We start from the raw sequence: 18,485 nt of genomic DNA, 5'->3' as shown, positions 1-18,485 counted from the left end.
GTATAAAACAACGGCTAAACTATCATAGATATACTTTTAAAAATAAAATTAGGATGAACTCTACGGGGTTAAGTACGTATATCTGGGAACTCAAGAGTAAGAACATAGATTTTAAATTAGATTGGGAAATACTAACTTCTGCACCTGTATACAATAGTAGAAATAAAAAATGCTCTTTATGTATCAATGAAATATTCTTCATCATCAAGGCTGGCCTACCCATTATTAATAACATTAACGAGAGAAATTGTTTTGCCTTCACAAATTAGCGTATACTTTCTCTATATTTAAATAACACATAATTTTTCTACCAGTAATCTTTTAACATTCCTCTATATAGGACTGTACTATTGGTCCTTATAATTTATAATTTATAATTTTGTATCTCCATATATATGTTCTATATTGATTGTTTTTGTCCCGGCTTGAAAAATATACTGAAATATATAGTTATTATGATATATGCATGATATTCTGATCTCCACAGAGTCTTTTATGTGTGTAGGGTGTATATGCGCATCATATCTTAGGGCACTGGTTTGGGTTTTTGCTATACCAATATGTAACAAATGTGAGTCTATAAGTAGTATACGTTGTTTATTTCGATGAGCATATACGGTTTTTTTTCGCGTGTATTTGTTTGGCAGCCTCATATATTAAGTTTATCTTTGTACCCATCTAAATTTGTATTTTATTTTATTTATCTATTTATCTATACATGGATATATATATATATATAATATATATTTATATAATATATATATATAATATATATATATATATATTTCTATTTACTTATTTATTTATTTATTGATTTATGTATTTATTTTTACTTGTATTTTTATTCATTTATTTATTTATTCATTCATTCTTTTTTTGGTACTTATTAATTTATAATTAATTTAATTTATAATTAATTTACTTATATCTTAATTAATAGTAATTTCTGTTTGCTTATTGTGTATGTATACGTCCTTTGATGGGCAGACATATATTTTGTAATTTAGTAAATATAGGTGGAAATGTCGAAATGTGTTCATATGTATATGTATGTGTATGTATGTTTTTGTATGTATATATATATTCATAGATGGATAAGCCATTCCTCACGCTGCTTCATATTGATGTACAGGCACCATTTTTCGTTGCCAGTAACGATTCAGTAAAGAAATCGTTGCTTGTGTCCATGAGTTGATCGGTGACGAGCACGCAAGCCAGCGGAGATTGTGGCTCGTTGATTTTTGTTGTTGTCACTTAAAGCATGCGGAACCCATACTCCATACTTCTGAACCTTTCCCATCGAGTGAAGATGCTTCTCTATAGCAGTGTGGGAGCTTTCCATTTCCTCTGCCAGTTCACTTGTCGTGTGACGAGAATTTTCGTACAAAAGTTGGTTTTATCGCGCTTCATCGAACACAACTGGACGGCCAGAATGCGGTGCGTCTTTGAGGTCAAAATTTCCATTTTTGAACTTGGCATACCAATCCCGAGCGGTTCTCTCAGCTATAGCACCCTCTCCATATACAGCACAAATATCGCGAACAGCTTTTGCGGCGTTAGAACCTTGATTAAAAGCAAAAAGAAGGAGGTGTCGAAAATGCTCGTTTTTCTTAACTTGACATCCCATTTTAATGATCTGAAAATAAACAAAAAATAACTAAAATTAACTAGAAAAAAAAAGATTCAAAAATAATTCAAAAATAGAATTCTCGAAAAAAATAGGTTGCAAAATTTAAAAAAACAATAAATTCCAAAATTAAAAACAGCGGGAACTTAGTTGCCAACCCAATACATACATACATACATACATACATACATACATACATACGACATACATACATACATACATACATATATATATATATATATTATATATATATTATATATATGAATTGAGGATATAATCATTAAAATGATTATATCAGTGGCTAGCGTATAAAAAATGACCATGTCGGTAAAATTAATTTTTAAATATATAATTATACTTATACATATATATATATATATATAAAGAGAGAGAAAAGAAAGAGAGAGCGAGAGATAGATAGATTGATAGATAGATAGATAGATAGATAGATAGATAGATAGATAGATAGATAGATAGATAGATAGATAGATAGATAGATAAAATGTTGAAAGTGAAACAATTACTGAGTTTTGAACTGCTGAACATTATTATTGCATTTCTTTGATTTGAATCTTAAACCTTAAAGACTTCATACATACATTTTTATACATACATACATTTTTGAATGCCCATTACTCCAATAATTCTGCATTTTTACAGTTACACTTTTTCTATGAATTTTTATTCCTAACGTATTTGTAGTGGCTTCATGCAAGCATAGCATGGATTCGATCCTTGATTGCCAAATTTCACTTAACACTTCAACAGCGCTTTTCTCACGGTAAAACAATTGTTTTTCTGAGAATGACAGCAGTTATACATTTCCCAGAGGCCTTCTAGGGCACCAGGGGCTGGAATGGAGATAACAGACCACCAACGAAATCATTTGTTCTCAACAATATGTCTATCCTTCTGGCTACTTTTCGATAGTTATAAAAACAAGAACTTCATAAGCCAAAGGCAGTTACTGGGAGCGACCATCAGCGAGTGTGAACGTTATTATTATTATTACACTTTCTTCATTTCATTCTTAAACATTAAACACTTCATTCATATATGTATATATATACTACATTTATATATTACCTTTAATAAATTAGCCTTTAAAATGCCACGACGAGTCAGAGTACTTTTTCACCATCCTCCGAAAACCTCTCTTGCCAACCTCCAACAATCTCACCCTCTTCCAGCTGGCAGTTTTTTGTACTTTTTCGCGACGGAAAACACACCTTTTATGGCAGTTATAACGAAATTGCTTTCTTATATCAGAGTATTAAGGCGTTTCAATAGAAGATATTTACTTCCGGGAATTACCGGGTCCACCAGCTAGTATATGTATGTATGTATGTATGTATGTATGTATGTATAGTTTAGGACAATCAGTAAGTTGTCATAATAGTACTCAGAGTTTCAAATGCAGGAGCTAAGAGCTGCTATGCATTCTCATCGGCTCTTAATGGCAATAGACGCTATAAAAAAACCGTTGAATAAATGGGAAGATACTGTAACAGGTAGGGAAAAATATAAAAGATAAAAAATACACGCAACTATATTCTCACAAAACATAGACATAAAACCTCCTGTGTTCATAAAGGTCTACATACGTACACATTCACACAAACATGTATATGTACATGCCCATGCTCACACAAATATATATATGCATGTACGTACTCATACACATATCCACACACACACGTGTATATATATATTATATATATATATATATATATATATATATATAGCTATATATTTATGTTATGATGTATGTATGTATATACGTATATATGTATATGTGCGCGCAACTTCATCTTCAATACATATAGGTGTTGCTTACATACATTATATATTATTATTTAGAAATTTAAACATATAAATATACGTGTATATATATAATTATATATATATATATATATATTATATATATATATATATATATATATTATATATGTATGTATATATATATATACATCCTCCTATCACACACCTACAACTTCAGAAATACAAGTATATGCATATCCGTATAAAAGAAAGGGACGTGTACATGAAAGTCTCACTTATGCACCAGACAAGTCCTACACTCATACACATACATACACGCGTACAAATATATACAAACGCACACATATGTACATTTAATATATACATGCATGTACATCTACTCACACACGTACACAATCACACAATTAAAAAGGAAAAAATGAAATATACATAAAACAATAAAAAATATTAAGATATATGGAAAGCTTGTGCATGAACATAGTAAAAATTCAGATTCTATCCGTGATCTTGGGGACCCTAAAACCGTAACAGATATTTTGTCATATATGGACATGATCCAAAAAGTTCAGTTCTTGAATTCAGACATGTAGCGGGGTCCAAGGAACTTTTCCAGATGAGCCATCTTTCTTTATCACAAAGCCCGCATTTGCTACTACCGTTGGTATAAGGTTTACACTTGGCCAAGATCTTCCAGTAAATCCTATAGCTGACACCTTGTTCTTTTAAGAACCGTATATGACTGGATAATTTGGTAGCTTTTCGTTTATCCCAATGTCTTTTAAGATTTCCCTCCGTGAGACCCACATATCTCTTTGACAAAACTGTTATTAGCATTCGTAGAATTTACGGTGGCTTCATAAATAATGGCTCGGTCATACAGGCTCCATTTAGTGGGTACAAGTCTTTATCCCTGCAGGAATAGCCGGCTTCGTGTTGCTGATTTTTTTTTTGCGTTGAGTGCAATTGTTTTTAAAATTTGTGGTTGAACTAAAACCAATTTTTAGGTTATGCCTTTTAAAAAGTTTCCTATATTTATGATTTATTGGAACGTGTCTATCTATAAGTAAGAAGAAATATTTAAAGGCCTCTTTTTTTTGGTGGGGGGGAGGCTCTCTGTTATTTTTATCTAATTTAAACCTAGCGGCGATGATACTAGCTTCTTTATTAATGTCGTTATAAACTTGTGGTTTAGCTTTAGTGTAATTATTAATAACATTGTTATGTAGGAGTTGTCTTGGTTTTATTAGAAAAAGGGCCGTTTTGGGGGAACTTTTTATGTTTTTAATGTTTTTTTCAGTTTCTGTGGAAAAGTGTTAAAGGACTTAGGAAATTTGGTTTTGTTTATAAGCTTCATTAGATCTGTTTCGAAATCTTCTAAGTCCTTGATTTTAGGAAGGAATTTATTTTATTTTATTTCGTAGAATATTTGTTCTTTGTGATAGACTTTTCATTGCTGTAATGGAAGGCCTTCTATCTCATTCACTTAATAAGATTCGTAATTTTTTCCAATAGTTTCTTAGAGTATAATTCCCTGGATGGTATAGGTATGTTTTTCATTGAATAATCGATACTCTAAGGATCCGTATTAGATTCTTCTGTGGAGAAAGTCCTCAACCGATTACTAGCAACTATTCAATACTAGCTGTATTGGCCTCTTAGAGACAATGCTGCGGTGTACGGGAGGTAATTCGATAATAATAATAATAAAAAAGTGACAGCAAAAGAATGAGACCTCGATATTAGGTAAATAGAGGATGTTTATATATGCATAGTTGAAGACAATCAGTAAATTGTCATAATAGTATTCGGAGTTTCAAATGCCGGAACCAAGAGGTTACTGATTGTCCTAAACTATACATGTATAAATATCCTCTATTTCCCTAATACCGAGGTCCATTCTTTTGTTGTTACTTTTTCCTTGTTATGTGTATGTGTGTGCGTGTGTGTGTATACAGGACGGGCTTCTTTTAGTTTCCATCTACGGAATGCACTTAGAAGGCTTTGGTCGGCCTGAGGCTATATATACCAGAAGACACTTTCCCGAGGTGCCATGCAGTAGGACTGAACTTGGAACCATCTTGTTTGGAAGCAAACTTCTCACCACACAACTACACCTGTGTGTGTGCGCGCGTGTGTGTGTATATACAACCCCCCCACACACACACACATACATACATACATGCATACATAAACAGACGCGCGCACACGCATATGAATTGACTTGTATATCTCTTCATATTAAACAAATAAATGACAGTAAAAAATACAGAAGCGAGACCATCACGACAACAACAACAACAACAACAACGTTACAATGCAGGATGAGTTTCATTGTTTTTAAAGAGGCTTTCATCAAGAGAATAATTTTGATCACAGGTTTGCTCATATAGGGTGACAACAACAGCTCCTGTCCAACATCAGCTAGAATTACAACAATGTAAACAAGAACAACAATAAACAACGAGAAGCAACAACAATAATCAAACAACTCTGCTTTGTTGACAGAACCTTTTCATCATCTTTTTTCACGTCTTTTGAGCCGTCCTGAACAATGATGGCAATATGACATGTGTAGAACGTATTTAACAGACGTATGAGGAATTAGGTTAACGCCACATCATACGTCGACATAATCGGATGCAGGTCTTTGTTATTGACGTTTCCATCAAACGGCGCAAAAGAGGCAAATGCTATGGTTATGCAAAGTTGATAAATATTAAATTAAATCAAAATATTGGGTATAAAGTTTTCGTCTAAATATATTTCTTGTATACTCACACACGCAGAGGTGAAAACTCGTAATTGTGTAGTTAAGAAGTTCATCTGGTGATCCTGGGTTCGATCTCCCAGCGTGCGGCTTGATCACTAGCTTGTATAGAATTTTGTGACGAGAAGATGCGCAGAAATACGTCATATACATACGTGTGTGCTTTATACTGTGTCACTTTATGTCCTGTAACATAATCAGTTTGTATAAGTATTAGGGTTGCTCTGATCGACAAAATCCTTGAACACAACTCCTCTCATGACTATGAAACCTTGTTAAAGATAAACGAATACACACACACACACACACACACACTTCAAATTGTGATGAAATAAACAAAGTATATCTGCATTTATTTTAGTATTGATTTTTCATAACCCTTATTATCTTTCAATTGGTTATTGATCCTCTTGGTAGAAAGATATAAATGAATTTGTCATATTGCTACCATTTTCAATAATGTTAGCAATGAGAAGTGTATGTAGGTAAATATTGCTTTCTGAGAATTGAAACCCAACTGCAAAATTCATCATATTATGATCTAAACCAGACGGCGCTCGCCACTGGAATATGTCATTTTAAACGTGAAATAGAGATGTTGGGGATAATTATGTTTTACTAATGCTTTAATATCATAAAATCAATTTTTCTGTTAATCACTCACCATTGGACATTGCTACAATATACTTGACTGTGCGTAGAATAAATAATTCTTTTTAATATTGGCACAAGGCTAGAAATTTTGAGGGAGGGGGCAAGACTGGTACATTGTTTATCTACCCCGAAACGGTGAAAGGTAAAGTTGACTTCAGCAGGACTTGAACTCACTTACTTAGAATCGATAGAAATACCCCTTTTCATTTTGTCCAACGTGCCAACGATTCTACCAACTTGCCTCTTTGATGTGCGCGGAATAAATAATATTTTCGTTAATATCTCTTTTCTGAGCAAAAAAAAATAATCATTGTATTTGTACAGGTATTAAGTAATTAGTCTTTTTCTGAATTCGCTTCGTCAATATTTTCCAAAGCGAAACCAATTTGTTTTTGTAACATTGTTGCAGACCACAATGTCTGTTTAAATATCTCAGAGAACCGAACTTGGCAACTGCTTTTCTAGGTGGAAACCTCTTTCCTTTACATTATCAAACCTTTTCATATAGCTTAAATGTCATTATCCACTTTCATAATCGTTTTAGTCACCTTCAATTTGTTCAAAAGTTTCGACTTGGTGGGGAAATTGCGATTTTTGCGAGTATGTCATTTCATAGATACCTGAGCGCGTACAAACGAAACCCTGATCTAGGGTTGGAGGTTTATTTCAGCTTAATCGCTCAGAAAATGCATGAACGTCACAACTTATTGTTTCTCTCAGATTTTAGAGTTTCTGGACTATCACATGAAAAAGAAAAATCATAAGATATTTACTTGCCTAATTGGAACGCCCTCCTTTACTTCGTTAGAAAGCTATGGACGAACTCACAACACATCAAATGCATTTAACCTCCATTGAAAATTTTGTTTCCATATTGTGTAATGGAAGAGTGCTGATTGCAAGGTGTTCAGACATGAGCTACTGCTAAACGTTAACGAAATGCTGGATAACTATACTCTGGTTCGATTCTCCATTTATACCAGTTAATTTCCTTCGTACAATTTTAATTCTTCTGAGAAGAGCTTAAAGATTTTAATTTTCCATTGAACTTAAAATGTTGAACCTGTGTACCAAGCTACACACAAATCGAATATACAGTGCTACTACTGCACTCATCGGTAAAATTTTAATCTTTTTCTCCATAACAAGGCTCTACAGAGCTGATCTCACTTCCAGTTTCCTTCAAGCAGATGGTACACTTCCCTATGTGACAGAGCGATAAGCTATTACTTTGTCACAGATAAAATCACCAAGTGTTCAGTTGCTTAGCTTTAACATGAAAGGTGGTAATTCAGATTTCTACATTTGCTCCCTTCACACAGCTAGAGCGACAAAGATGTGTTCTATATATCGAATCGACGTCAGTATATTCAGTGTATTGTTGCTATCATTGATGCTGGAGGGATGAAAGTAAATACCCATCGGTCTGGGTAGAATTTGACATATAAACAGATATAGCAATACTTCGAAGTACACATTTACCAGCTGTGCCAGTTCCATTGTTTTCGGAGAAATTTATAATCTCTTACATAAAATTGACGACTCTTTTATGCCTTTTACAAAGCTTTTCTAAACTGGGAAAAATTCGCGTGGAATTTACTTTGACACCAGGGGCCATGATTGTGGAATTCTTTAGAAGGGCTGGGGTGAAAGCAAGGGTAAGAGCGACATTCATGTATTGCTCGTGGAATGAAGCGATGAATGGTGTCAAGTAAATTAAAATGGATTTCAATTGGGCCACAAGCTCAATGCACTGTCAGGTTATTTGTCTCCATTGTACAACGTTAAAACTTCATATATATGTATATATATATATATGTATATATATATATATATATAATATATATATATATATATATATATATATATATAGGTAGGTAGAAAGACTAGAATTCATTGGAGGGACGATGAAAGAGAGATCTACACAGTGTGACGTTTATGCTTTTTAAAGGGTATTAGCGATATAAAGTGAAGTGATGAGAAGTGACTGCAAGTAGGACTTGAAACCGGGTCACGTACTTGATATATTTGGGCTCTTAGCTCAACTGTACGTTGCTCGCCCACAGAGTAAGTAATGAATGTTATAGTTACAATCGTTTGAAAAAAGTACCACCTCTCAGCAATAGACGGGTGGATTGTTAAGACAAGGAGGCTTAAGGCGGGTACTGTGTCAATGTTCTGTATCCTCCTCCTACATCCCATTACAACTACCCATCACCTACCTACCCATCCAACCAGCAATCCGGGTCTGTTGTTCCCGGTTTTGAAATATGATATCAGTATTTACGTAAATAAAACGCAAGCTAAGTTTTCCACATATCTGTCTCCTCGACCTTCCACTCGTTCTTAAGGTCTTCTCTCTCCCTTCCACTCTACTCACTTTCCTTCTCTTTCTTTCTCTCTCTCTCTCTCCCTTCCACTCTACTCACTTTCCTTCTCTTTCTTTCTCTCTCTCTACCTCATTTTTAAAATTTTTGTTTTGCTACCACATATCTGTCTTCTTTCTCTACCACATATTTCCTCCCACTACTCTACTTTTCTGTTCTCCTCTCTCTCTCTCTCTCACTCTCTCTCTCTCACTCTATCTCTCACTCTCTCTCTCTCTCTCTCTCACCGTGGAATTTAAATCACTCTTACTCAATACCCATTCTTCTAGATCTCTCTCTCTCTCTCTCGATGACTCCCCCTCTCACAGTACCCTGTTTCACTCTATAACCATTCCCGCCTCCCGTCTCTTAGCGTGTCTGTCGTACTCTCCTCCACTCCATTCTATCTTCACACCTGCTCTATTTTCACTGTAGTCTTACATAAACACACCCTCGACTCAGAATGACAAACTGCACTCTTCCACGCACACACACACACACCTTGCTTCATATACCCCCACCCACCACTATTAGCTGGCCAGCTGGGTGAGGTGGCGAATATTAGGGAAACACCAAACAAAGCAACAGAACAATGCGTGAGTCGGAAGATATGGCAGAATGTGTGTGTGTGTGTGTGTGTGTGTGTGTGTGTGTGTGAAAGAGGGAGCAGGAAAGACGTAAAATACGGCAAGGAAGATCTGGAAAATGTAAGAGTGAAAATAAACAAGGGGTGAACGAAAGAGAGAGAAAAGCTATATGAGGGACAGATAGTCGAAAAGCTAGGATTAGGGTAAACTCACGTACCCCCATACATGCATGCATCCATCCCTCCATCCAATCCAGCCAGCCAGCCATTCAGCCAGCCAGCCAGCCATACATCCATCCATCCATACATACATTCATAAACATACACATACACATATATTTGTGTATATGTGAGTGTGGATATATGAGCGTTGTTTTGTTTAGCTACGCCCATATGTCAGTGTGTGTGTGTGCGTGTGTGTGTGTGCGTGTGGTGTGTGCGTGTGGTGTGTGTGTGTAAATAAATAAATAAATGAATTAACAAATAGATATGTTCTCTTTCACACATACACACACATGAAATACATATATATATATGTGTGTGTGTGTGTGTGTGAGTGTGTGTGTGTGTGTGTGTGTGTATGTATAAATACATGTCTATACTTATATGTGTTTATATTGTATATGTGCATAATCCGCCAAGGTCGAGTTTACATTTCATCCTTTCCGAGGCGATAAAATCAATACCAGTTGAGTACTGGGGTTCAACGTAATTGACTTACACCCTCCCCCAAACTTTCTGGCTTTGTGCCAAAATTTGAAACCAAAATTATATTTTTGGCCATTCTTGTGCATTCAGCGATACTGAGGCGCTACTTCGAGTTTCCTGTTCCCGTTTCAGGCGATAGCGACTTGCCCAGACTCAGGTTTGAAGAAATATTGTTAATTCTCTCTCTCACAGTATTGAGTACTTCTTTTACTCAATGTGTGATTATGTGGGTGAGATAACAAGAGGGGATAAAATGAGGGTTATGAAGGTGAGACGCAACAAAAGGCTGAAATGAATGCACGCATGTATGTATGTATGTATGTATGTGTGTATGTAAGAGAAAGGGAGATGAGCAGTAGGGGAGAAAACGTAAAGGAGTGGAAGAGATGTGCAGAGCCGTATATTTAGAAAGCGAGGGTTATGAAGCAGGAGAAAGGACGTTTGAAGAAGAACAATTGGATATGGAGGAAGGTCAGCGGATTAATATTGAAATGTTTGTGTTTATGTGTGGACCCCTGGGAGTGTGTTTGTAGAAATGACAACTGTGTGTGTATGTATTTGTATGTGAGTATGTGTATCTGTGTATCGTGTGCATATATATATATATATATATATATATATATATATATGCACACGATAAGCAGATACACATACATAAAAATACATACATACATACACACACACACACACATATATATATATATATGCGTATGTGTGTGGTATGCCTGTGTCGATGTGAACGAGAGAAATTATGCCGGAGAAAGAGGGGCGGAATGAGGGTGGAGTCGTGTGACATAGGAGTGGGTGGGGTAATTTCTGGGTAGAAGGCAGAGTGTGCAGCAATGGTGGGCATTTGTGTGAGCAGAACTTCTGGTCGATGAAATAATATTATCACCATTGCACTACATCTGGCTACACATTCCAAACCTGGTGTTGTACTTGTTGTTGTTGTTGTTGCTTTATAAAAAAAAAATCATTCTAGATGCTGTCACTGTTGTTGCTTTGTTGTGTGCCGTTGCAGTTGCTGTTTGTTGTTACTGTTGTGGCTGCTGTTGATGCTGCTGCTGTTGATGGTGATGCTGTTGCTGCCATTGTTGTGTTAGTTAAGTTATTTTTGCTGCTGCTGCTGTTGCTGCCGCTGCTGCTGCTGCTGCCGCTGATGTTATTCTTGTCAATGTTGTTGCTCTGCAACATATACGTCTATTGCACGAGAATAGGGGAAGGCATAAAAAAAGACGTGAGGCTGCTATAGAGGGCAGGGGGTATGCGTCCCCCTTTTAAAAGAAAACCAAATAAGAGGGACATGTGAAAATGGGAATGTTGAAGATGTATCTTATAACAGTGCTGTTGTTGTCGTTGTTGTTGTGTATAAATGTATCCATATCAACCTGAGGTAAAAGAAATGTCTTCTTGCGACAGTTATTTGTGTTTTGATTTTCAGATCTGAAGATTAGTAGAATGCAGCGTGGTGTGTTGCAGTATTATTGTAATGTAAGAGAGTAACAGATTGTAGTGTGGGGTAGTGTGGGGTAAATATAAAGTACAGTGTACTGTGGAGTGGTGTTTGAAGTGTTGTGTGATGTAAAGTAGCGTAGTGTGCTGCTCTCGTGATCGTAAGATTGTCGTTTCGATTCCTGACCCGGATGGTTCTTTGTGTTCTTGAGCAAAATACTTCATTTCACGTTGTACCAATCCACTCAGCTGACAAAAAAGAGTAATCCTGCAAAAAAGAGTTATCCGGCGTCCCATCCAGGAAGAGGGGGCTAAATATATACGCCACAGAATCCGGGAAACAGGACTTATGAGCCCTTGGCTATTTTTCCTTTTCTTTTCTCCTCTTTCTTTTCTTTATGAGTTTATTGCAGGATGGTGTAAGGTAATGGAGTGTCGTATAGTGTGTTTTAATATGGTGTGGCGTATTGCCCAGCTGTGCTTTATCTTTAATTAAGTACTGTGCAATAGCACAAATAGCTAAGTATCATGATAACTTAATGTGATAATGAAGACCTACAAATGTCCATAGGCAGCTCGAATCTTAAGTACCAGGTTAGTGCCATATTATTGAATACCTTACAACCAATAATAATTTTAGGACAGAATTTCTGGGGTGAGGAATTATCATTATGATACACAGATATATACGGTATGTTGTCTTCATCTTGTTTATTATAGTCACAACATTCCGTTCGTCTACCCTCCAAACGGCTTCAGTTACCTATCATATTCTGTAATGTTCACAAAATTTAGAACCTTTATTTAATATACGAAGAGAGATTGCTGCCATTCCGTTGTTCACAACAAACATATTCTTCTTTTAGTTATGTTTTCTATTTGTTATGTCGCCTGCTCATTCCCCGTGAGCCAGGGTATATATCTTATTGGCTGGAACGGGAATTGAAGTCACGTCTACTTTACATTTCACACTTGAGACTTAATCAACGCTTATAGCCACCACCTCATTGCATCAACGGCCGAAACATCGGAACTATGGCAACCAAAATGATGACCCTGGTCAAATATGTCACTGCATTATTATAATATAACTAGCTGTCAAAAAATGATAGCTAACTGTGTTTTTTGTATATATAAATAAGGTATAAAACCAAGTTTTTAGTTTAATAATTATTTTATTAGCAAACTTTTTTGTGAAAAATCTACCCACAACTAATATCCTTTGGTTGCTTGTTTCCTTTAAAAGAATTTTAAGTTTTCCTTCCCTTCTTGTATGGCTTAAGGCCACATAAAGCTGGCCATGACTAAATACAAAAGCTGGCAAGTAAATACCAGTTTTTTCGAAGCAACATTTCCTTTCAGTTGTGCTCTCCATTACTGAAACCAACCTAAGCTCATACGATTTAAAGCCACAAAAAGCAGTCCGTGACTTAGGGTTGATATTGTAAAAACTCCCCTATTCAAAATTTATTACATAAATTTCTCAATATAAATAAATTAAGGACATGTATAAACTGTTAAATTAAGACGTGTATTTATAATATACTTTTTAACTGCAGCCGTTTTATATTCTTGATTCACTCAGGCAGTAATTTTTTTCTCTAATGAGTTTGTATATGTTTGTGTAGAGTGTGTGATTGTAATAATTATTTGTAACACATCAGATAGAGAATATGGATGGTAAATCAAATTAATAGACTTGTCAATGTTATCTAATGGTTGTCTGTTGAGGTGTGACATCGATTATCGTTTCTTACTGAAAGAACGCTGGTTCACACATGCAAACATTCACATACTTTCCTTGTACACGCACACACACATATACACAGAGTTGAAACGCTGTTTAATTTTTCTTTTCAGCGTTGAATGTTCACCATCCCTCTTCCATTGCACATACACACACACATTCACAGACCTCCCTTTTACATACACACACACATATACTCACACAGATTTGAAACGCTGTTTGATTATTTTTTTCACAGTAGAATTTCCATCATCCCACTACTAAGTTTGCCATCACTCCTTCCTTCGTTCTTCATCTATCATCCCTTCCTTTCTCATTCATATGTTGTGACGGAGAAAAACACAAGAGTATTATTATAGTAGATCATAATTATACGATACTGAAATTCTAGCATACCTTGGTAATTTAGTAATTTAATGCAGAGCTACGGGGATATTTCATTATCATAATATCTAGCTACAAGTATCTTCCGAATAATAGTGATTTCAAAATTTGGCATAGAGCCAGCAATTTCGGAAAGGGGATAAGTCGATTAAATCGACTCCAATGTTCAGCTGCTACTTAATTTATCGACCCCGAAAGGATGAAAGGTAAAGTCGACCGCGACTGAATTCGAACTCAGAACGTGGGACGGACGGAATGCCGCTAAGCATTTTGCCCTGCTTGTTAACGGCTATGCCAGCTTGCGCCTTATTTCTTTCGAATAATATTATTGCAATTTCTTATATTATTGCTATATATCATCAACTCAATAATGAAATACCGAATTACTTTAATAATAGATTCGAGAAGCAAGTAATCACACAAACTTAACTCAATTTTGCTTACCAGACACCGTAGCATCGAGATCCAATACATTTAGTTTATACGCATCGCCATACATCAGAGTTGTAATGACCAATCACATAGTCGAGACCTGTATTTTTAAACTTGTAAAGTCTGGGTTTCTGGGGTGCATTAGTGTCATATTATCTCAGTGGCATTATAATAGTTTATAGAAATTCCAGAAATATCGTTCCCCGAGTAATTGATGTAGTGGAGTATTAATGTTGTAGTGGTGTGAGATTAATTATGCTGCTTACAGCCAGAACAGAAACATTCTCGATTGGCGCTTGATTATCTACCTTACACAGTACTGTTGTAGCCAAGATAACGTGGTTTCTCGGTGTCATGTTGTCGGATCACAAATTATTCCTTTTATTTTCTTACGTTTTCTTTGAAGATTTACTGAGGATTGAACAAAAATGCATATTTATGTGTTTTTAATTGTGTGTGTTTAAGTGTGTGTGTGGGGCGTGTGTGTAACTGAAATATATATTATTGATAATAAAATGAATCCCCAGTTGTACGGGGGAGTAAAAACCGGTACCACTTTTAATTCTGCTCACATTTATTACCTGTAATAGCATTGTGCATGTATACATAGTTTAGAGAAACATTCATCTTTCGACGTAGAAGGAGTCAATTGACACAAGGCTAATTTCAGGGGAGTGGGTAAGCCGATTATATCGACCCCAGTGTTTAATTGGGGCCAAAAGGATGAAAGGCAAAGTCGACCTCGGCGGAATTTGAACTCAGAACGCGAAGACGGACGAAATGTCGCTTAGTATTTTGCCCGGCGTGCTAACTATTTTGCCAGCTCTCCACGTTGCAAGCACAATTGATATTGAACCGCACATTGTGTACATATCCACATATGTATCTGTGTGTGAACTCTTCCACATGTATTGGCACGCGTGAAGATATGAGTGTGAGTTTGTGTTTTTGTTGTGTCACATGTGTCAGAGGAGAAAAGGATAGTCTGTGATGACAAAAGTGACAACAACAACAACAATAATAATAATGATAATAATAATAATAATAATAATAATAATAATAATAATAATAATAATAATAGCGAAAATAACAATAATAACCTGTGTTAACATTGGCCTAACATCAAATATTCATAGAGAAAAAGAAATACCAATTTCATTGAACGTTGTTTATGTCTGGGCAGTTAGTTTATCGAATCCAAAGACCTGAAAGGCAATGCTGACTGCGGTGATATTTGAACCGAGACTAAATACTGTACATTATATAATATGACGGTCTACGGTTAGATAAGAAAAATTAAAATTAGAATCTACTGGAAGACATTAGAAGTTGATTAATTCCATTGCTAGTTCGACGTCATCTATATAGCACAAATTATTCTTAAAAAAACAACAAAAAATCTTTCAGTTTGGATTATATCTTCCATAATATGGTCAAACTAGACGGAGAAAGTATGATTTATATGTTCAATGTTTAATGTTTGTTTTATATTGCTACGAGGCAAAGATTCAAGGCAAAGTGGTGGATGGTTCCAGTTCCGATCACAAAACAGTAACTAAATCCTTCTTTCAATGCAGTTTAGGAAAGTGTTTGTGTGTTTTACCTCGGTCCGGCCAATGGGAAGATCACGATCGTTGCATGCAAAAGTTCCATTTTCGCCTCATGTTCCAAAGCAATCAAGAAATAATAGATTGCTTTTGTTGCACAAAAGCAACACACAGAAAATTTCGTAACCACATTTTAAAAAATCTATTTTCGTGCAGCTCGTGCAGCGCTCATTTATCGGGTTTTCCTTGGTTTTCTAATGTGGAGCAAATGTCGGTCAACGTTTAACTCTGCAACTCTCTGAATTGTTTTGTGTGCGCACTCTACAATAATAGCCTCAAATATTATTCTCTGCAATCTTCTTTATCTTCAAGGCTCTCATCTCCTTTGCGAAGTTATGGGAATCAATACTCAGTTACACATTTGCTGACGAGTGAATTTGGATTTATCCGTCTATTTAAAATTTATTTTGGGTGAATAATATACATAACAAAAAATCAGCGAAAGTAACACCATTAGAATTCGTGTGTAGAGATTATTCTTCAGTACAGGGTCAAAACTCGGACTCTGGACAAGGAGCCTCAGCTTCGCCTTGAAGTTTTCCTATGAAAATTCGAAATTTCTCAGCATGAACATAAAACAAAAGAGTGGATTTATGGACACGTTCCACTCATCTCTATTATTATTTCCCAAACGCAAGGTAAGCTTTGCTAGCCATTGGCATCGTGTTGAGCAACAGACCACATTGGGTGTTATAGTTTAGAGACTTCCGTACATTCCTAGAGCAAGAAGACCACTCAACGCCTGTGACGACACTGGTGCCATGTTGTATCGGCCCAAGTGCACAACATTTCTTCTGGATAAATATCGGTAACGTGGCGAGAGGGGAGTAACATGCATAGACAAATTCCTAGTCTTTCAGAAAACTTTAGCTCATGCATATGCAGATGCATGGTCAATGTTGACCGACAGAGGCCTTTCACATACATAGATACATATATATATGTCTATGCTTTTTTGATTGTGTGTGTGCATGTATGTGTGTGTGTTCCTACGAGTGTGTGTGTATGTGTTCTTACGTGTGTGCTTGTGTGTCAGATATTATCTGTGTGAGCGAGAGGGAGAAAGACTAAGTCAATTGTGAGTAGAAATACTTACACACAATAAAACACTCTTTATTGTTTCTTCGTGTGTTCTAGTATGTCATAATTAAGCTGAGATAAAAAGCTGAAAACTAATACCTTCCACCCCTGTCTTGTCTTTCTTTCTCTCATCTCCTCCCTTCACATCCCCCTCTACCCGTCTACCTTCCACTTACCTACCACTTAGGCTCCACCCTATCCTTAACCCTGCATTTCTTTCCCATCCGAGCCTCATATGCCAGAATCACATCAGCTTAGGAACTGACAGGTTCCCCGGACACACTCACACTTGCACGCACTCACACACCTTCTGTCTAGCTATCTAAGTACGGGTGTGTCCAACCATATATACATACATGTATGTATGCATATACATACACACACACATATAATGTGCGCACTCAAATGCATGCAAACATGCATACATAGCCGTGTATGTATACATTCATAATTCATACAAAGATATGTACATAAACACACACACATAAACACACACACATACATACAAACCCGCAAAGCAAATATCCATCGGCACGTTTACCTCACTGGATGAATGTATTCGCATGTGTTCGCGTGCGCGCGTGCAGGCGGGCGTACATGCGTACATGTGAGTCTCTTCGTAGTTTACTATTGGACCTTTTAGCAATTGTCCAAATTATGCTGGGCTTGTCTTACTTAAGAATGACGATGATGATGATGATGATGATGATGAGGAGGAGGAGGAGGAGGAGGAAGGGAATGATGCAGAGAATGTGAAGGAAAGAAGAGGAGAGGGCCTAATATGATAACGTTGATGCGCACGTTATGATGATAATGATGATGATGAGGTGGTGGAGGAGGAGGAGCAGAAGAAGAAGAAAGAGGAGGAAGGGAGGCGGAGGGGGAGGGGGAGGAGTTATAGAGGATAGGATTTACATGTTAGTAGTTAGGTCTGGCGAATGATGGAGCAGATTGTGTAAGATGATCTGAAGTTGTCAGATAGATACACAACTGGAGATTGCTATCGGAATTGTGGCTTCCAATGTTGACGTCACCAAGAATGCCTGGCAAAATGGCAGCCACTTTCTGCAGAACAAGAAATATGTATATGATGAGATGGTTGTCTTCGAAGAAGCTGGTGTTGGGGTAGATTAAAATATATGTACGACGGTGTATGATGGGATGGAGAGAGGGAGAAGAGAGAAAGAGGGCGAAAGTGAGAGCGTGTGTTTGCACGCATGCGTGTGTGTGTGTGTAAGAAAGAGACAGAGGAGGATGAGAAAGAGAGATTATGCATGTGTGTAGTTTGAAAGC

This window comes from Octopus sinensis, linkage group LG13 (assembly GCF_006345805.1).
Source record: "Octopus sinensis linkage group LG13, ASM634580v1, whole genome shotgun sequence".
NCBI lineage: Eukaryota > Metazoa > Mollusca > Cephalopoda > Octopoda > Octopodidae > Octopus > Octopus sinensis.
The sequence above is the reverse complement of the archived record's forward strand: the minus strand, read 5'-3'. Positions refer to the sequence as shown.